We start from the raw sequence: 6,647 nt of genomic DNA, 5'->3' as shown, positions 1-6,647 counted from the left end.
AAATAATTCTTGAGAAAAAAAATGTGTGGATTTGTGTATTGAAAATTTTTAATTTGAGTTGATTTCGTTTTGAGATTTTGTTGTTGCTTGATAATTATTGTTTTCTCGCTACGCAAGTTTTTGCGTAGCTAGCCCCTGTATCTATAAGGCTGGAACACCGGATTCTTCCAGTCGTTTATACAAACTAAACCCCGTATTATTATTATTAGTATTGGTATTATTAGTATTACACGCATTATAAACGACTCCAGTCTACCATTGACTGAAAGAATCCTACCGGGTCTTTGAGAAGGGGGTGTTTTATTTAATGAGAATATGTTTTAAATCACACTGTGCAGTGCATTTTCAATCTTTTTTAACTATGAAAGAATTTTCCTAGTAAAAATCAATCATAAAAAAAGCTAATACTTAAAAATATTGTTTTTCCTTTTTTTATTTTTTTATTTTTTTCTTCATAAATATAATTTATCAAAAAGTGAAAATTAATCCTCTGTTTGTTCTTCTGTCCTCCTTCCTTCCCCGCCAAGTCTGTCTGGGGCAGTGCATAACTCTTTGCCAATCACATCCACGATCTCTTTTTCAGTCGCATCTTTGTTGACTAAAAGAGATGTGTCTAAAATGAAAAATAAAAACCTCATTAAAAATGACATTAATTCATCCCAGCAGACACAACGTTCTGATGTTAAAACAACGTTCCGGATATCTCTTTAGAGCTTGAAATAATAATTATGACTTCAAGTACTTCAACAATTAAGAGATTTCAAAAGGGATAGATAGATGGTTTGAAAGAAATCCGATTTCACTTGACTATTCAAAAGTGTTGCGTTTTATTGTTAACCTATGAAGTGCCATCACTATAAAAGAGCAGAACTTTGATATTTCCAACACTTCAACTCAAATCACCGGTTAAACTAAGCAAAGTTTATTACACTTGGACTTTACTTACTTTGTGGCAAGGATAGGCAAATTGGCACTTTTAGCTCCTAGCTTCACTAAACCGAGCGGTCCAAAAAAATTAGGGAACTCATATGATGGTTGAAACACTATTGTAGTCAACTTACCGATAACAACTTTGTAAAAGTTTGTTTCTTTGAATGCCTTCTTCTTAACCCTGTCCGCTGATGCCTTTTTCTCTTTTCGGTTAACGCCTTCCCTGTTGTAGAGGGCTTGCACTTTATTACTCATCACCCTTGTAAGAATATAAATGACATTACATTTAGTATACATGTATTTTTTATAATAACGATAAAAAACTTGGAAACTTACGAATGAACAAGTTTTAAGTTTAAAAAGCCTGATAATGTTCTGAAAATGTTCTTATTGTTAACCCTTACTCAGTACAGTATATGGCCCCCAAAAACGGAGGCGGTCCCCAAAACGGAGGTTTTCATTAAAATTAAGATTCTGACTTGTAGATTTATCAGAATTAAACAATTTTTGTTTATTTTGAAAGAATGATGGTTATACTAAAAAATGAGCATGTTTTTGCTGGTTTGAGACAGATTCAAAATAACATATTTGCGTCTAAAAGAAATATTTTAACACCAAAATTAGACAAAATTGCATATAACTCACTCTAGCTCCTTGGATATTGAAAATAAGTTATTAAAACGGGGTATAGGAAACTTTCTACACCTAATGCCGCTCAGAAAATGCAAATACATCTGTGACTTTAGAGGCTGGGTAAAAGATATAGCATCTTGAAGGTCAACCAGTATTTTGGAGCCCTAGAATCAGGATTGACAAAACCGAAAATTCTAAATATGAGAAAAAGCAAAAAGTCTTGGAATTCTATTCCTATCACCTTGAGTTAGTAGTTTATAACAAAAAATTAACATTATATATAAAAATTTTCGCTGAATCAGCAAAAACGGCAAATTCTGTAATTTTTTTGCAAAATATAGGAGAAAAATATCTTTAAAGCTTAATATTTAATTTAGCTTTTTTTCTAAAATTTTCACAGCTTATTCCATACATGAATGGAACTATTTTCAAAAGAGATTTGTTTTCAAAAACTTGATTAATACGTTGTTAAATCAAAATTGTCATTTTGAAAATTTCTAAATTTTCAGTTTGGACTTTGCAATATCGAAAATCTTGAAATATTTCATAAAAATCATAGATTTTTCATCCATCGGGTCGTAAGTTTAATGAAAAACACAAATATGTTCCCTATTACAACTAGGCTTAATAATTTGATTTTAACTACACATCCGTTTTGGTTGCCCAAACGAGTATTTTGACAACCACAGGTATACTGTAAAAGATTTATCAAATAAATTTATGCCCAAAACCCTCTAAATCATATTTCAAAACTATGGTCAAAATTTTGTGTTCATATCTTAAGGATATCTTGAGAAATCGCCAAAGTTTCAAACCTCCGTTTTGGGGGCCATTAGAAAAATGCTACCTATCTTTAAGCGATTGAAAAATATTGTTAAATTGAAAATTTTGAAAAAGAACTTCCAGGAAATAAAGAAGAGATGTTAAAGGTTTTCATGCAGCAAAAATTTTTGTAAAATCTCTTTTCCTCTAGATTTGAGAGAAATTTCAAATTTGATCGCCGTTTTGGGGGCCACATACTGTACTTTTGAAAGAATTTCTAAGAGATAAAATGTTCTTGAGTCTGCAAAGCCCTCAAATGTTCTGAACATGTTCTTAACTTTTTTTAATTTTGAAGCCTTATATTCTTATATACTTTTTCGGATAAAAAACGTGTAAAACGATGGACATTCATTTCGAATTGTCTATTTTATTGGTATTTCTTCTTCTCGTGGCCTTGCTATTCACTTTTGGTAAGAACGCTTTAAGGAAATAAAGACAGCGTCTCAAAATCATTTATACCTTCTCAAGATAAATTTCGTTGTCTCCTTTGCGTTTTTCCCACCGATACGTGAGAGTGCCAATATCTGAACAATAAGAAACGAAAGATTTTTTTGAAAATTTTATGAATAGAAATAATAAAAGTAAGTATAAAGTATAAAAGGTGCAAAAGAGTTAAATTCCTTCAAGTAGTAGTAAAGTAAAGTTTTATTTTACAAAATCTGCCATTCATTTTATTTATGAGCAGACGACTTTAATGATTTTGCAATTAAAAAAGAATCCAAAATGAAACAAAAAATCTGTAAAAAATCTTTGTTATGACTTTTTTTTTGCGGGATTAATATCTAGCTGTGTTCTGTGCTAGGAAAATCTTTGATTTTGAACCTGGTTCAGAAAATGCATCCAGTGAAATGACAAATTTGAGGTGGTTCAAGGAAATTTCTCGAAAATACGAGACCGACCGTTTTGAGCGTAAAAGATTTTCCTACAAAAATAACTTTCAGTCGCATGTCGTCGCCGGCAAAATATAGAAATGATTTGAAGGGTAGCCATTCGTACGGCAAACGACCTCACTTCTTTGCAAGCATTCAATGCAGTGTTTTAAAGAAAGGAATTGAAGTCCTGAAAAGTGGTAATAATCAGGCAATTACTTATCTTTTTGAGGACATTTTTGGTTCAATTTAATCAGTAAATTTGAGAATCATACAACAATATCAATCAATGTATGATGATTTTGACAAAGACTCTGTGTGATGGAATCTTCATCTGCTTTTGTTTGATGTGGTGAAGAGTGACAAAAGAAAAAGAAAAGACGACTTTCATTCTGAGGAAACATTTTTGTTTTGGTTTATCTTTAGAGGAAAAGCATTCATACCAACAAAAACAAAACTTAAATCAATTTTGCTTGATAAATGAAGTTTGGAATTTATTTATGGGAAAGGACTTATTTGTGAATATTTGGTGGAAGTTTATCGTGTCTTGAATATAATCACGAATTTACGTTTGGCTCTTCTCCCATCATCGGGCATCGGGAATATCACGAGGAAAAATCTACCTAGCTACATATGGATCACAAGATTTGCGATTGGCTGCGTTTCGAGAGATTCTTCTCCCAGCATTGGACATTGATGAATTTCACATGGAAAAATAGCTAGCTAGCTTTATTTTTGAAAACTATTATAGAAAAACAAAACAAAATTTGTTTTATAACAGGGACTGGAAGAAAGGTTAGGGAACAACATTTTAGCAATTTGATTGAATTTGGTTGAAGAATGAAATTTCTGGAAAGGTTAACCTTCATGCATGCTTCAAGATAATGTCATAAGAAGAGAGAGTTCATACCACTTTTTACTTGCAAAACAAAACTAAGATTACTTTTACGTGATTATATGAAAATATGGTGCTTTTATAAAAAAAGAGACATTGGTGACCTCTGAAAAAATTACCCTCTTGTGCTTGATTGTAGGTGGACATTTTGCAATTTTTTGGAAAAAATCACCCAATTAGCATTTTGTAATGACCTCCAATTTATGAAATTTTCCTGATAAAGTGCCAAACCTTTATTTTCCTTTTTGGGAAAGTCACCCCAAAATCAGTTAATAATGACCCCCCCATTTTATGAATTTTCTCTGAGAGTACTGCCCCTGCATCTTCCACCCCCTACAAGTAAGCATAAAAGAGTACGATTGAATGCAGAATTTATGAAATGATATATAACAACAATCTCTACCAAAAGAATTATAAACAACACTCCATACAATTGTGAAAGTTGAAAAAGTGCTTTCCTACAGATTGTTGATGATTACTGTTAGTACCTTTAATAATGCTTAAAAATATCAAACTTTTTACTTTGAATGTAAAAAGTACTTTTTTATGAGATTATTCATCTAATTTCTGAATGAGAGCTAGAATTTCTTGAGTCTATTTGCACATAAAACACATTATATCAGTACTCATAGTGTACTCCACTTTTTGGCAATCTTTTATTTTTCCATCTTAAGAATATTGTATTCCCTTGTATGTATTATATAAATAACCTCCTTTATTTTTTAACTTGATCACTGTTTTCAAAATATTATCCATTTCTGGTTTTGTAATGTAAACATACTCAACATGAAAAGTTTTTGCTTGATTTTCAGCTAATTAATTCGCTACAAAGAAATTCCATAAAAAAATGGTTATAAGAATAAATTATCGAACTTTTTTACTATGTTTTAAATATTCACGAAATGAAACTGAAGTGTGTAAAGTATTTAATATTGTAAATTGTCTTATTTTTTCTTCAAACTTTTCTTCAAAACCATTTATTTGCTCTTTTATCTATGGCTTTCTCAAAAACATTTTCTGCAAGAACCATGAATATATAAAAGAATATACACCAAACAAGCAGATCTGAGCATGCTCTGGGTGTCTGTTTTATCAAAATAAAAGGTTAAATCAAAGAAATATAAGAAATATAATACTAACTATATTTCCGTTTTATGAACGTTTTGTGTGATAAGATTGAAAAGAAGAAACTAGATGTGCGCAGTTGCAGTTAGGGAATTTCCCAATATATGAATATCACCACAAACGATTATTACACGTTCAGCCTCTGGCTGTTCAAGCCGGGTCAAAAGAAAATTGGCCTAGGGACCATTCAAAAAGTACGTACGCTCGAGAGGGGGGTACTCCCAAAAGCGTACGAGGGGGAGGGGGGTCCTTGAGGAGAAGTACGTACGCTCGTAATTTTTCCTAAACTGTCTTTTTTGAGAGAAAAACGCAATATTTTCACATCAAAAAATGGTTCTTGTAATATTGTTATTTTTTATTTCTCCTTTGGTATTTTTGTTCATCTTATAGATTCTTTTAATTTCTTGAGACTTTGTTATAAATACGATTGGATACCTACATATTCTACTGTTACAAGAGTTACAAGTTTCGACTTTGGTTAGGGGGTGTACTAAAAAGCGTACGTACGCTGAAGAGGGGTACACATAAAGCGTACAAGGGGGGGGGAGTCAAAAATTTGCCATTTTCGAGTGTACATACTTTTTGAATGGTCCCCCGCTGAGGCCTATGTTTGGAGTTCATAGGTAATGGGAACTGCAGATGTGCAGCCGCTCATTAACGTCCCCCATGTTGAATGGAAAAAAAAGGTGACACCGCCCAAACAGGGCGGGTGCAAAATTTACGGCCAAAACGTTTGTTCTGAAAATTTTTTTTTGAAAAGAGATTTTTGAACCCCCTCAGAAAAATCCCACATCCGCCTCTGAAATCCGTTTTTGATTATCCCTACTTTCAAAAGAACTCCCACCGGGTCACTGAGACAGAGGTGTTTTAAAATGCAGGTTGGAATATAGTTTTTTACCCTATAAAAACTTTATACTTAAATAAAAAATGACCAGCCATAAAAAAGATCCATTTTTCATTACTTTTATCTTTTTCCATAAATTAAATACTGCTGATTGTTGTGGTATTTTGCGCTCTACAAAGTTTAAAAGAACTTGAAAGTTCAAGAAATCTAAATATTTACCGATTTCTTTCTTTCCTCTTCATCAGCAATTCGCGCATCGAACTCCATAAAATCTTCATCTCTAGTGTATGGCTCCAAATCAAGACCACAACCAGCAGCATCTGTAGAAGTTCCAGGAACGTCTAGTTTTTGGATAATGAGTTGCTGATTTTGCCTAATTTCAATCAACGTATGATTCAACTGTTTTTGATTTTTTTCCAATTCTAATGAATAAACTTCTCATGTTTGATGAGCTCCAAATTTTCAAATAAATCACCACCACTTCTTTGATAAAAAATTTAAAATATCTGATTGATTTCAAAGAAAAATA

General features: G+C 32.1%; 1 long non-coding RNA gene across 1 annotated transcript; it reads right to left on the bottom strand.

The window, feature by feature from the left end:
• Window positions 1–1,102: 1,102 nt before the first annotated feature.
• On the bottom strand, window positions 1,103–6,420 carry LOC136803332 (uncharacterized). Its single transcript, XR_010846138.1, has 3 exons — window positions 6,338–6,420; window positions 2,845–2,909; window positions 1,103–1,189 (listed from the first exon to the last, which is right to left on the bottom strand). It is a non-coding gene; the product is annotated as an uncharacterized lncRNA (long non-coding RNA).
• Between the last annotated feature and the right edge of the window lie 227 nt (window positions 6,421–6,647).

The sequence above is a fragment of the Clytia hemisphaerica genome, unplaced genomic scaffold, assembly GCF_902728285.1.
Source record: "Clytia hemisphaerica strain Z4C2 unplaced genomic scaffold, Clytia hemisphaerica genome assembly, whole genome shotgun sequence".
NCBI lineage: Eukaryota > Metazoa > Cnidaria > Hydrozoa > Leptothecata > Clytiidae > Clytia > Clytia hemisphaerica.
The sequence above is the reverse complement of the archived record's forward strand: the minus strand, read 5'-3'. Positions and strand labels throughout refer to the sequence as shown.